This window comes from Gorilla gorilla, chromosome 3, assembly GCF_029281585.2.
Source record: "Gorilla gorilla gorilla isolate KB3781 chromosome 3, NHGRI_mGorGor1-v2.1_pri, whole genome shotgun sequence".
Classification (NCBI taxonomy): Eukaryota; Metazoa; Chordata; class Mammalia; order Primates; family Hominidae; genus Gorilla; species Gorilla gorilla.
The window spans coordinates 99,838,720-99,850,056 of record NC_073227.2 but is presented as its reverse complement, the minus strand read 5'-3'; the positions used below and the strand labels follow the sequence as shown (position 1 = coordinate 99,850,056).

Below are 11,337 nucleotides of genomic sequence, written 5' to 3'. Positions count from 1 at the left end.
AGTGTTCTCATTGTTCAATTCCAACCTATAAGTGAGAACATGCGGTGTTTGGTTTTCTGTCCTTGCAATAGTTTGCTGAGAATGATGGTTTCCAGCTTCATCCATGTCCCTACAAAGGACATGAACTCATCCTTTTTTATGGCTGCATAGTATTCCATGGGAGACATGTCTAATGTTTAAAGGTTGTAAATAAGGCAAATAACTCATAAATAAAACATGTCCTGTTCTCTTATCTTGATACATATACCTTAATAGCAACAAGATCAATGTATATACAAATGCATATGTATGCATAAAGCTATGTATTTTTATATGACTGCAAACCAGTAAAATAACAAGAGAGCTTAATTTAATTATTATTGTGCTTTTCTGAATGTTCTCTTTAGGCCTGCTGTGCTCTAACAGATAATAAAATGAAGATACATAATTCACAAATACATGTTTTTAATAAATTTATGTTTACCTTCATTTCAGCAAAATCACCAATTATGTAGTTGTAATCACTCTTTTCACATAATTTGGCAATATTTACAGCAATTACAGATTAACCATTCTTTCTTGGAACATTGTAGCTCTTTGATGGTTTGTTTTAATAAGTTTTCATTTAGAGAAACTTCATTTTGTTAGCAAAGTAACACTTGGGATTTTTTAATGACATTTTAAAAGCATTCATTATATTCCGAAATTAACCATGAATTTTACAAATTATGTTTTTTCATTGCAATAGGGTAGAATTGGATGCATGATTATCATAGAATTTATTGCAAAACATTTTAAATGTATCGTATAAGTCACTATCACCTATGCAGCAATTTCACCTCCTCTTAAAGCAATAACTAGGTTCACAGAGTATTTAAGTTTGACTTTAAAATTTTTAAACACTGGAATATTATAAAGAAAATTATAAAATGTAGTATACAGCTATTTCTTTTTCAAATTTCTCTTTAATTCAAGAATACAGTTGATATACAATGTCAAGAAAATAGTCTGTAGAGAAATTATTTGGGGGATAATTTGTATCTGATTCTTCTCTTCACACTCATATAAACGTTTTCATGTGCTTCTTACTTCTACGTATTTTAAAATAATGTCATGTTTGTTACTCAGTTTATTTGAAATTTTTTATGATTTAGGAAAACATTTATTTTCCAGATTTTTACTAAAAAATCAATTTTTAAAAAGTGAAATACTCAAACTTGTATCTGCTTGGAGTTTTTTTGTATTCAATAACTGTGAATAGAACAAATTCTAAATAAATTTTCTTTTCCATGAAAGACCATGATTTACTCTTTACTTGATGATCTTTTGTTCTTTAGCTCAAGTATTCCGATATGCCTCATATCTTTTATAAGTTAAGTCAAATTAGTTTAACATTCATGAAACGACATTTCCTCTCATGTCCAAGAATCCTTGGGAAGAAACCCAGCAGGGAGCGAGTTAAGGGAGATGCCTTCATGGCCTGTTCTAGCTCTCCATTGGCCAAGGTTAGTGGAAGCCAGAAAGCACAGATAGAAGCTGTTGTTATGCAGCCCAGAGCCCTGAGATCCCTCTCAATGATATGGTTGGTGCGCTAATTCCTCAGTTGCTGCAGGTGCTTCTGCTATAGACTTACACCTGCATCCTTCTCAGAAGGCTTGCCGTTAGGTGACTGAGGTCACCTTACCTGGAGGTGCCTGGGAATTATACATTCTTTCCCCATCTAGGGGCCAATGGCCCAGAACTGACTGGAGAGGTGCTGCAAAGTCCCTGTTTCCTTGTCCCAAGTTGGAAAAGACTCTGCATCAGAATTTACACTACAGAACTTTCCAGGGGGTTCATGCCAAAGCTAGATTTCACCTGAAACCACATTTTTCCATAGCTCCTTTTCATTCCATGTCTGCCTCCCTCACTCCCCTGAAGGTTGCTCCTGGGAGCACTCTCTCAATACATCATGTGTACTCAAATCCCCACGTCAGGATCTATTTCTAAAGAACTTGGCCTGGGAAAGCATGGTGGCCTGCGGAATGCAGCCCTGGAGATCAGCCTCCAGAGTAGAGAACAGAGTGAGAAGGGCAGAGAGTAGATCTGAAGGAGCACATGGAAGATTCTGACAAACTGGGATATTGTGCAGCTGTGGGAGGCACTGCTTGTTGCCATTTCTAAGTATGCTACTCCAGTCTTCCTTACTAACACTTTCTACATTTGTTAGAGAGTGAAACAGAAATAGCTAGGTGTCACAGTTCAGGTCAATGAGATGCAGGCAGAAATCTCAAGGGGGACGGCGAGGGGGAATTGTCTCTTCCTAATCAAACAAAGCTGCACTAGGAGAAAGATGTCTGACCCTTTTTCTGTTCCTCTTCTTCAGTCTGAAACACAGGAGCTGGAAGCCTGGAAGGGCAACAGCCATCTGGTGACCACGATCTGAAAAGCATGAGGACGAAAGACAAGATGTTAGGATTACACAATGAAAGAGATTTCAGAGTCTTTTGTGTCAGCCTGGACTGCCTACCCCTCAATATCTGGTCATGCAAGAAAAATAAACCCTTCTCTTTTTATACTACTCTTGGTCAAACTTTCTATTATTTGTCATCATTTGTAACTTATTCCTATTACAGCAGCCATTAGAAGAATAAAGTAGAGTTATACCAGAGACTCAGAGTTTTATTTTATTAGAGCAACACCCACCTATAACAAAAGATTCACACCTTTTACCTTTAAGCATTCAGTCCAGTTTATGGTTTCTGCACCAAGTGCACTGAAAAACAAAGCCTAGCACTCTGGCAGGACATATCAATGTTTTAATCAAGCATAGACTCTTGATTCTGTGGCCTGAGACAAACTATCTGGAGAGTATAAAGGACACTCAGCATGCAGAACAATTTTAACAGGTGCAAGAAAATTAGCCAAATGGAAATGGGCTGAGGCTGAGGCTAATTCTTCACGTCTTATCCAAAAATTTGTCTGGGAATTATTGACCAGTACAAATGCTCCTGGCTCTGGTTTCAAATCTTGCTCAAGAGAGGAAATAAGTCTTGTCACAACAAAGTATCCAAGTGCCTTTTTGGCAGATATTGTAAATGTTTTCCAGGAGGAATAGTTTTCTGGGTCAAGTAACATTCATATTACAGGGACACAGACACAAATGCCTTACTTAAACAGCAATGCACAATTTGATAAGTGCTAATACTTCTGACAAGTGTTAAAGTTTAGGATCTATTTTTTAAGCCCTTGTGGGTAATATCTCTTTGCCTCTGTGACATATATATAATTTTATAGTCAAGTACCAGAAGCTATAGCTCTGAGATTGAATTGAATAAATTGAGGGTGGGAGAATTATGAAAAATAATGAAGTAACAATAACCAAAACTAATTTATCACAGCCTAAATGAATATGCAAAAGATGTAACATTCTAGTTTTCCAGCAGAGGTGATGAAATTTTGTTTAGTCCAAAAAAGATGCTTTGCAAGACGTTTTTATGTTCCAAAGTAGACCATCAGAATATACACTATACATACTACACATACATATACATACACACACACTTCATACACATATATGCACCTCATCCCCCTATAATCTTTCATTTATTTTATAGCTTGAACCTACTGTTCTCTCTAGCTTTGAACAGTTCTTTATGACTCCCATTGCTGAAAACAAAATTCAGCCAAAATTTGTATGGGGGAGAATCAACCCTGAATGATGTAAGAAATGTATTCCTCCAGATAAATTATAATTTCTGGATGTAAAATGCTATTATAAGGAGGAAATTTAAAGTTTATTCTTACCAACTACAAAAACAATGAGTCTGACTTCCTTAGAAGAGTGTACAAATCAAAACTCATTTGACTAATGTGTTTAATACAATCAATGACTACATGGACAAGCAATTGATGGAGAAACACTATTTAAAAAATATTTTCAACTTTTATTTCAGATTCAGGAGGTGCATATGCAGGTCTGTCACATGGGAACACTATGATGCTGAATTTTGGGGTAGAGATGATCCCATCACCCAGGAAGTGAGCACAGCATCCAATAAGCAGTCCTTCTGCCCTCACCCCTCTTCCCTCTGGAAGTCTCCAGTGTCCATTGCTCCCATCTTCACTTCTGTGAGAAATACTCCTTTTTGAGAAAAATGTTTGGTTTAGTTTTATGTTCTCAATACTCAAAAAGTTTTCATGCAGGGTGTAGATATTAGCGAACCACAGAAGAGGGTTCATCTTCTAGTTCAAGTGCATGGGCTACTTCATTTCCTGTTCATTCACTCATTCGTTCATTTAAAACAGATATTGACTAATTACTGTGTGACTGGCTAGGTACAGGGCTTCAAAGACATAAATGGCAAAATTCCTGAAAGAGCTTACAGCCAGCTTAGTAGCAAATGCAAATCTATAAGGGAACAATTACAATTATAAATATATGTACGATAGACACACACAAACAAGGCTGTGTCATTGTACAACTCCAGACGGAAATGTAGAAAAAGAATGTCAAGAAAAGCTTCACAGGAATATTTAGGCAAAATCTTAGAGAATCAGTGAGAATTTGTCAACTTAAAACTGAGTGTAAGAAGAGAATACCAAATGAAATGCATTGCATAGAATATAAAAATTGTCATGGGAATAATTGTAAGGCTAAGTCTGTGGAGTGAGGCCTGGTCATTAAAATCCTTGTTGGTCACATAAGGATTTGGATTTCAATAAGCAATGGGGCCTTACGGAAGGATTTTAAGTATGTAATATGAGCATTTATGTATTTTAAGAGCATGACTTTGACAAAGGTAGCTATATTGGAGGGGAATGATGGTTGAAACAAAGACAGAAATAGCACGGCAGTAAAAGAGTCACTTTTTGGCCGGGCGCGGTGGCTCACGCCTGTAATCCCAGCACTTTGGGAGGCCGAGGCGGGCGGATCACGAGGTCAGGAGATCGAGACCATCCTGGCTAACACAGTGAAACCCCGTCTCTACTAAAAAAATACAAAAAATTAGCCGGGCGTGGTGGCGGGCGCCTGTAGTCCCAGCTACGCGGGAGGCTGAGGCAGGAGAATGGCGTGAACCCGGGAGGCGGAGCTTGCAGGGAGCCGAGATCGTGCCACTGCACTCCAGCCTGGGCGACAGAGCGAGACTCCGTCTCAAAAAAAAAAAAAAAAAAAAAAAAAAAGAGTCACTTTTTGTATTCAATAACTGTGACTAGAACAATATCCAATAATATTTTATAATAAAAGGTCACTTGTCCAAGACTGGTCCCCAGCAAGCTGGCCTCTCAGAAAAGGAGCTGATCCCCTACAAATCTCTTAAAAAATTTACTACTGCCCTGTCCTTGAGGCAATAGATCTTGGTCCATCAAAGCCTGGGACCATTCTCCTCCTCATCACACCAGAGAAGGAGATAGAGCTTAACTGCACTAAAACAGCTATTTCAGTGATAAAGTGGACAGTGCTGTGAAATGTTTAGATGTAGAAGTTGGTGGGGATAAAAGCTGATAAATTATCTTAGATTTCTACTTTGGAGAGTTAGGCAGATAATGGAGCATTCAATAGTATAGGAAATATAAAGAAACAGGCACATGACAAAGAGTAAATAAGATAGTTCAATTACGGTTATTCAGAACACACAGGTACAATTTTCTGGTGAGTACTGGAAAATATAAATATGAACCACAAAAGAAAGGTAGAAAATGGAAAATAACTTGGAGTAAGAGTAAAATTTAAAATAAAAGGATTGGATGCAATCTCCCTCATGGAATGCATTATTGAAAACAGAAGAAAATTAATGATAGATCCTTAGAAAATGTTCCCATTTAATGGTTAATCCAGGAATGAGAGGACGTTAATTTTAATTACATCATTATATCTACTTTACTTATGTCTTTTTGTGTGCCCTTATTATTTGTTTGAATATTTCAGTCTGGATGAAATTCCATTCAATTGGCCAGTATAATGGAAAAAAAGCCTGAATTTAAATTCCATATCAATAAATGTACTAAATATTTTCAGAGGAGTCTCATAAAATCAATATGAACCTATATTAAAATATTATGCACTTTTTTATTTGCATCAAGAATTTTGAGACTTTTGGAAGATAGAGGTAGCATCTGCATAGTAACTTTATACAGATATATATTTTAAATTTCTCCAAACTATTTTAAGACTCTAATACAGTGTTAACACAATTCTTCACGGTGATCAGACCTTAGATTATCAATTCAAGAATGAAAATCTGGAAAGCTGCCTAGGAGAATATAAAAAACATAGAAACCTGTCTATGAAAAGAATCCCATTTCTAGGTATATAAGTTTTAATGAATATTTACCACTGGGTTAATAGTCTTTTTCATTTTTTTTTAATTTTCAGGGAATCTTAAGGGAGATAAAATATTAAGAAACTAAAGGTTTCCTATTTGGAGAACAATAAGAACAACAACAAAATACAGTGTCTCATTTATTAATTGAAAAAGAAAAAATTAATTGAGATGGTGATTTTGTATATATGACATCAATAAATGTTACTTTATTGACTTAGGACAATGTAGCTTTGTCATTGACAGAGAGTGATAGCTTTGTAAGAGTAACTACTGTCCCAGTTTTACTTTCTTACTGTTAAAGTAGTAGACAGAAGAGAACCTTAAGATTAACATATCTTCTGGCAAAACATTTTCTAAGCCTTAGCATTTGGCACTGTTTTCCAAGTATGTTTCTGCCCAAGAAAATTCAAGAAAATCATTTATAAATTTCCTTTTTATATGTATAGTTTTATATACCACATTGCCTCATTTGATACTCAAAACAACCTATAGCATAGACAAAGAAGATATAATTATTTCAACTTTAGTGATGAGAAAATAATAAAATAAATTAGTATTTTTTCAAAATGTAGCATGTTGCAAGCACTGTGCTATGAACATTCATCTATAATTGATCTTATCTTCACAGCCAACTATAAGATTAATACTATTTTTAATTTTAGTAGCCAGAGGAAGAAACTGAGTTTTAGAGGTTTGGGAAGTTGTCCAAGGTCACATAGCTAGTGAGTGTTAAAAATGGGACCCAACCAGTTCTGTCTGATGCTAAATTCTATGTTCTTAACTTTTGTTCTTCTCACTGTATATGAAATGGCTTTGCAGAGTTCTTGTCAAAGAAGAGCATTTAGGAAGAGTTAGAGAATATGGATATTGTAGCAATTGTGAATCACTTTGAAACATATGGCTACTAAATGGAAGAATTGGAATTGAATTCAGGTTTCTGACTCCAAATCATGGGATCCCAAGTCTTAATCTCTGTAGGGTACCCTACATACTGAAACACTTGAGTTAAACAGATGACCAAGTTCACAATCATCCATTAACTCCTTAAATCAGATGGAAAAGTAATTGCCAACTTTGAATTTTAAATTTTCATATCATTATTTGATTATCTATGCTGACACCTAGAGTAGTTAAATTTACTTAGCACTGATGTGTACTCTATCTAGGATTTAAGGACAGTTGACAAAATTTTACTTGAACACTAAACCCGGAAGAGTCATGGCAATAATGATGTCTTAGGAGTATTTTTTATGTTCCAGGCACTGAAGGTAATGATTTATCAACATTACCTTCTTTATTCTTAAAAGCATCTCCATTGTAAGTTTATTTTTTATGTATTTGTCATATTGTAAGTTTATTCTTTATATATTTAAATTTCAAGAGACATGAGGTTTTCAAGGGAACCAGTGTCCAGGAAATGAAATCAGGCTTCAAGAGTTAATAGAATATCTAAGAGATTTCCAGAAGCAATACATGGAGTTTACAGCAGAATTTAGTGAGACCAAACTGGCTGTATGATTAAAAGGTATTCTGGTCATTCCTAGACTGGGAAGGTGACTAGAACTGAGACATGTTCAACCGAATGTCTCAGCCCAGGCCTTCTCTGGGCAGAATGCATTTCACCCCTGTGCTGGCTGTGCTCGCTAACCAGAACCATGTTTTCAGTCCAATGACCCCCTGAGACAGTATGCTTTCAAGGCCTTCAGCTACAAGGTTTGGAAAGTCCTGCACTTTGAAATATATTGCAAAAATTACACCATTATGAAGAACAAAGAGAAAGCATTAGAACTCAATCCTATCACAAGACAAAATGTGCTGAAAACGTACATACAGGGTAACTGCCTGTTTTTATTCGGTTGCCAACTGTATGATATGAAAGAATCAGTTTGCTCACCTAGTGATTATATATGAAGAGGAGTAACAGCTTCCAAATTAAAATAATACTCTTCCTTTGGTGAGTGTACGTGAGCATAATATTTCATGGAATTTTTTCCCCAGACAGTTAAATTAACTCATTGGAAATGTAGCATACTAAATGATCCCTTCCAAAAAGTAACATGTAATCATTTCTTTTTCAGGCTTGATTAAATTTCCTCTGCCTGTACAAATTTTATATCTGCACCCAAACTTTATGTATCCATTTCTGATCATTGAACAGAGCACAGACCCTGCATGATCCATCTCTATTATTAGGCAAACTCAAGTAACAGCAGTTCCAGGGCATTGCACTGTATTTGGGGTTATGTTCTAAGGAATGCTATCTACATAGGCTATGTGAATGGCACATACTCCCCAACAGTCATACAACAGGATCTCATTTTTATCTAGTGATAGGAGAGCAGTCTAACTAAAGCAGGTCTTTACTGTAAGTGAAATGCATAGCCAACTCAACCTTTCCCATCCCTGTCCCTAATGACCTTCTCAGTAATGTAGAGAAACCAGATATCCTAAATGATCTTATCTCACCTTATCCTTGATCTCACCACCTAATATTCTAATCCCAGCACTGCATGCTAATAATGTAAGTTGTCCATCAATACACTGAATTATTGTTATTCAGGTTTAATGTACAGGGCATTCCTATACAGAGCTGGAGACCAGAGCAGAATCTCAAAGCAGAGTCCAGTAGACAAGCTAGAATGAAAGGGAGATTCCAGTGATGGTGGCAAATTAAACTAGATTGGGAACATTTACATTCAGAGAGTCACCACTTGTTCCACCAGCAACATAGAGACATGCTTAAACTATGAGGACAGGCACAGTAGCCGCCGCTGCGGCAATCCTGCCAGCCCTCTTTCTGTGGTCACTTCCCCAGTCACTGCACTGACCAGCTCTTCAGCCACAAGGGGAAGGAAGTGGGGATACCACAGACCATTGCCAGAGCTTTGTTGTGGAATCATAGACAAGTGACAGAAACAAAAACTAAATGTGAAACTCTATAGCACTTATTATAGTTGATTATTGCCTACTCCTTTAGTTTGAAAGCATTACAAGCTATGTAGCAAGTTTATGAAACTCTTTAGCTGGTATATAAACTGATTTGGCGTTTATTTTTACTCAAATATGTGTGAAAAACATTAGAGAAAAATCAGCAAAAAAGGATTTTCTCTCTTAAACAAAATTAAAATTAGGGATATTAGAAATTAGCCATATCCAAAAATCATTGTAGTTTAATACTCAGAAATAATGACTGATACTTTTATCCACACCTAACTTTCAGTGAACTCATAGTAAGAAATAAATGAAACCTCGGCAAAGCTATTAGGACATGTCATTTGAGAAAGCAATACCTGACCTTTGGGATTATATGAGATACTCCAGTGTCTTTGTAATAAAGTCCCCTTCTTCTGCTTAACTTTGTTTGAATACAATTTGTCATTTGCAAACAAAAAGAATACCAACCGACAAACTGGAATAGTGAGATTTCCCATGCAGATTTCTAAGGTTTAGGTCATTTTTTTGAAAAGGGATTGGCACACAGTAGGCATTTCATAAATGGTGGCTGTTAATGGCAGAGTAAATTGATCATCCTAGGTTGACATTATGTGTTTTATCCTCAATGAAATAAAGGCAATGGCTATTTTGTAATGTTGGAACCACAGAAAGAGTGACAGATTGGTGAGGGATGAGGACATTGGATGTAGAAACAAAATTAATACTGGTGGTCAAAAGATGGCAGATGTTAAAGCTGTGTCACCGTCATGTCCCAGTCAGCTATGCTGCCATGTTAATTCCAGGTGTAGCTGTTTAACAACACACAGTGCCTTCAACTACGGTTAGGGTTAAAGTTATGTACAGAATGAGACTCAAACTGAGTTTAATTCTAAAAAAATTTGATTTAATAAAGGCTCTCTTGTAAAATTTATATATAAAACTAATAAACGTTTAAGCTAACTTCCAAGAAAAATGTTAATTCTTTGTTAAAAATTGGAATAATTGGTACTCTAATAATAAACAATCTATTAAAAAACTCGTTTAGGGTAAGAGAGACTATCCCATAATAGGATTAGTCCAGTCATGTTGAAAAGAACCGAACAATATTTCTATTTATTTATTTATTGAGACAGGATCTCACTCTGTCGCCCAGGCTGCAGTGCAATGGTGTGATCTCGGCTCACTGCAACCTCCACCTCCTGGGCTAAAACCATCCTCCCCCCTCCACCCCCCAAGTAGCTGAGACTACAGGCATGCACCACCACACCTGGGTGTATTTTTTGTAGAGCTGGGATTTTGGCATGTTGCCCAAGCTGGTCTTGGACTCCTGGACTCAAGCGATCTTCCTGCCTCAGCCTCCCAAAGTGCTAGGATTATATGTGTGAGCCAGTGCACCCAGCCATATTTTACTTTTATCCATTGAATTAAATGAATGAAAAGTTGAACTATAATTATTTTATAAAGACATGAGGTTAAAAATCAGGTATCTAAACTCAAAAGCAACTAAATATTAATCTTGTCTGTACACAGGACTTAATAATATGATTTAAATATGCATATGAAAATATAGCACATACAAACCTGTCCACATGAATTAGTTCAAATTGTCACCCCTAAAACTGTCTTTATGCTCTGAGAAAAAAAAGTATAAAATAAGAAATACACGCGTAAGGGAAAAAAAAATGTGTGATAAACCATGATAATAGATAAACGCGGTTATGATCTCTGTCACACATTCTCATCACAGTCATGTAGACATTTGTGGTTTAATTGTATTACAATCATCTTTATATTAAAAGGTTGAAGACTGGGTGTAGATATTTTTAATCAAAGAATTTTACCTTAAATAGAAGGAATGACATATACTTGTATGCATATGATGACTGACATCTCTAGTGCCTTTCCAAAAATAAAGCATCTGCTGTCATAATTTGAAAAATAAATAAGCAAAATGTCTGGATTTTGGAGGATACATGAGCAATGCACTGAAAGCGTCCCTCTATAGTTTACATCTAGTACAATTTCCAATCAGTAGAGGGCTCCCTCGTCTGTGCAAGGCCCACAGTAAAAATGCACAGTCTATACATGCAGCAGTCACACATCATGTGCATGTTCGCGC

General features: G+C 36.2%; 1 long non-coding RNA gene across 2 annotated transcripts in view; it reads right to left on the bottom strand.

Annotated features, from left to right (window-relative positions):
- Positions 1–394: 394 nt before the first annotated feature.
- The window catches only part of LOC101130479 (uncharacterized), a 93,052-nt gene continuing 82,109 nt past the window's right edge, over positions 395–11,337 (bottom strand). For both annotated transcript variants that reach the window (XR_008678924.2, XR_008678923.2), the window contains one exon: positions 395–2,400. This is a non-coding gene — a long non-coding RNA (uncharacterized lncRNA). The remainder of the gene's footprint in view (positions 2,401–11,337) is intronic.